Source organism: Capsicum annuum, chromosome 12 (genome assembly GCF_002878395.1).
Source record: "Capsicum annuum cultivar UCD-10X-F1 chromosome 12, UCD10Xv1.1, whole genome shotgun sequence".
In the NCBI taxonomy this organism is placed as follows: Eukaryota; Viridiplantae; Streptophyta; class Magnoliopsida; order Solanales; family Solanaceae; genus Capsicum; species Capsicum annuum.
The window spans coordinates 108,352,018-108,355,712 of record NC_061122.1 but is presented as its reverse complement, the minus strand read 5'-3'; the positions used below and the strand labels follow the sequence as shown (position 1 = coordinate 108,355,712).

The 3,695-nt window shown below is 39.2% G+C and overlaps 1 long non-coding RNA gene across 1 annotated transcript; it reads left to right on the top strand.

Annotated features, from left to right (window-relative positions):
* The first annotated feature begins 1,578 nt into the window (after window positions 1-1,578).
* LOC124889227 lies at window positions 1,579-3,109 on the top strand. Its single transcript, XR_007047888.1, has 2 exons — window positions 1,579-1,821; window positions 2,807-3,109. It is a non-coding gene; the product is annotated as an uncharacterized LOC124889227 (long non-coding RNA).
* Window positions 3,110-3,695: the final 586 nt, after the last annotated feature.

Genomic DNA, 3,695 nt, shown 5'->3' with positions numbered 1-3,695 from the left:
TGGATTGCCTCGCACTTCGCATGGTTTTGATAGCATTTGGGTCATCGTGGATCGATTGACCAAGTCCGGCCCGCACATTTTATCCCCATTCGAGTTTCCTACAGTGTCGAGAGGTTAGCCCGTGTTTACATTCAGGAGGTGGTTCGCCTATGTGGGGTCCCTGTGTCTATTATTTTCGATCGAGGCTCTCAGTTCACTTCTAGCTTTTGGAGGACATTTCAGGAGGAGTTGGGAACCCAGGTTGACCTTAGCACAGCCTTTCATCCCCAGACTGATGGGTAGTCAAAGCGGACTATCCAGGTTCTAGAGGATATGCTCCGCGCTTGTGTTTGAATTTTGGAGGACAGTGGGACCAGTTTCTACCTTTGGCAGAGTTTGCATATAATAACAACTTTCACTCGAGTATTCAGATGGCCCCATTTGAAGCATTATATGGTAGGCGATGTCGATCTCCTATTGGTTGGTTTGACCTCTAAGGCTAGGCCTCGTGGCACAGATTTTCTTCGTGATTTGTTGAATCGGGTTCGAGTGATTCAGGAGCAGCCTAGAGTAGGCGGAAGAGTTATGCTGATCGGAGACATCTATTGAGGTTTAGAGTTGGTGATATGGTCTTCCTGCGAGTATCTCCCATAAAGGGCATGATGAGGTTCGGGAGGAGGGGCAAGCTTAGCCCTAGATATATTGAACCTTTTGAGATCCTACAGACAGTTGGGGAGGTAGTTTATGTGTTGGCATTGCCACCTTCCTTCTCAGTCATTCACCCGGTGTTTCATGTATCTATGTTGCGGCAGTATATTCCAGATGAGTCGCACGTACTTCAGTGAGACACGGTTCAATTGGACGAGAAGTTGGCGTTTGTAGAGGAGCCAACATCTATTTTGGCGAGGAATGTCAAGCGATTGCGCTCCAAAGACATTCCGGTAGTTAAGGTTCAGTGGCGTCACCGCCCAGTTGAGGAGGCTACCTGGGAGATCGAGCGTGATATGCGCGCCCAGTATCCCTACCTATTTGAGCCTTCAGGTATGGCCTTATCTTTTACTTTTACGGACGAAATTTCTTTTAGTAGTGGATGTTGTAATGACCCTTACGGTCATTTTCCTGTATTTTCATATAATTTTAGTAATATCTAAATGTATCATGGATTATTTAATTTAATTTGGCATTGGTAGAAATATAATTTAGTACCCTTGTAGAATATTTTTGATATTGGTAAAATTCTCTATTAGATGATATATTCATATCACTTTATAATAGACTTTTATGATTTATTAATATTTTAAGCGGAGATAGTAATTTTAGAAATGTTAAAATATTATTATTATATAATAGAGGTTTTGTTAGAAATAATTTTCTATTAATTATGATATATTCAAAATATTATAATTATTTTATCACGAATTTATACAATACTCGAATATATACGCAGTGTAGAAAATTAATTGGTGTGGCCACCATAGCACACGTGGAATGGAAAGGGTGGACCACATGCTGCCACTTGTCTTCAAACCTTAGGCCTAATCTTACTTATATATGGTACACTTGAATATTAAAAGTGGAAAAAAAAAGGAAAAGTGAACTTTCATCCACTGATTGTATACATATACACGTCCATATCTGTATTTTCCCATATATTTGGCCTTTCTCGATTTGCTTTTTCTTTTTTTTAATAAAATTGCTTAGAGTTCTTGGTTAGCTCTACAAAGTTGCATATAAGTTAAGAGGAGTGGTGGAAAACAATTTCTTTGATGTCATTCAAATTCGGGTTATAGCGAGATATTATTTGGAGGCTTCGCGGAAAGATATTATAGCTTTGGCGTCCAGGTAGGCTAGGTTTACCCTATCTTTAGATTGAGCTTATTTACCAAAATTGTAAACTATTATGCTAGCTCTAGATAAGTGCTTATAGTTGTGCAACATTTGATATCTAACATGCCCTATTTATCCGGATTAGGACCCCGTTCTAGTAAATATTGGAATATTATCTTTTAATATAATATAGCACGTGAAACTAAATTGCAAAATCTTGAATTTATCCCTTTTTAATTAAGAATGACGGATGATTATTTGGATGTTGACATTGTTATGGTATGGTATGGATTTTAATATTACCTCGAGTCCGGCATTTGATTATTATTGTTACTATGAGTTCCGGTTCGAGTCCGACATTTGATTATTATTGTTACCATGAGTTCCGGTCCAGCATCTGATTATGGTTGTGGTTCCTCTGAGTTCCAGTTCAAGTCCGGCATCTGATTATAAGTTCTATATATGTGGCCTATCGTTATTACTCACTATGTCCGGTTCGAGTCCGGCACATGTCCTCTTGTTATTATCAATTACTAACGGTTCGAGTTCAGTGTCTGGCCTCTCGTTACTCCCCATTGGTGCTGGTTCAAGTCTGGTGCACACTTGGATGGCTATCATGATTTATTGGGATCAGCCCAGTTATAGATTATTTATGTTTATTTTCATTACTTGTGTGTCCCATCGGCTTATGGGGGTACGATTGGGTTAATTGTCTTCTTCAGTGTGCCTAGCGGGCTTATGGGGGGCCAGCTAGGTTATGTTTGACTTGTCTGTCATTACTGCATTATTTATTTTCTGTATTGCTTACATTTATTCCTTTATCTCATTGGCGTAGTTTGACAGTTGTTTACCCTTTTTGTCCCTTTTCTATTGACTTGGATTACATCCTCCCATTGTAGTTATACCTTTTCTGTATTGAGCTCAGTCAGCCCATGATGCCTACTGAGCACCCATTGCTTTGGTACTCATACTACACTTCTGCATTTTTTTCCTGATGCAGATCTAGGTACTAGCAGTCAACGTTGACGTGATTCCTATCTTTCAGTACTGGTTTGGAGCAGGGTGAGCTTACTTTCGTCCGAGGCTGATCCTCTTTTATCTACTCTAGTTAATTTTTTGCACTCGAGACTGCTTGTGTATATTGTGTACATTTTAGATTTTTGTCCAGTACTTTGGGTACCTGTTAGTAGTGGCTCTAGTACTGACCTTATCAGGTCTTGGGAGAGATTCATTTGTATAGTTGGTCCTTTTTCCTCCCCTCGTTTTGATATAATATATATGCTCCCTTCTTAGTTTTCACTTATTATTGTTGTTGTTACCATTATACGTGATATTTTATTTGGTCTCTGCCTGTTAACCTGTTACCTATCATTCCGGACTATGGCTTGCCTTGCCTACTGGTGGGTTAAAGTAGGCGCCATCACGACTTTAGAAATCGGGTCGTAACAATAGAATTAAATGAAATTCGGGATTTAAGACCCATAGGTTATGGGTAATTCAATTTTGGAATAAATTTCCAACTGACGTTACGGGCTCGAGGTTGACTTTTTCATTGACTTTTTGACCAATTAATTTTGGGTCAATATGGATACCAATGAACTCATATACTTGTAAGAACTCATATTTAAACATTTTGGGAGTGCTCGGAGGCTCTATGGAAGGGGAAAGCTATTTTGTGATTTCAGTGCTTTGAATCAAGATAAATTAAGACTTTCTAGACTCCGATTGAGAGATGTTTCCGTAATTTATGATAGTAAGGACTAGGGAGATGACAAGCACCTATGAGAGTACCAGGTGACATGTATGACGAGTGCTTATGCGGGTACGGGTACTTAGCCCTTTCATTAGCCTATATATGTGATTATTTGGCACTGCCCAAGTTTATTTGA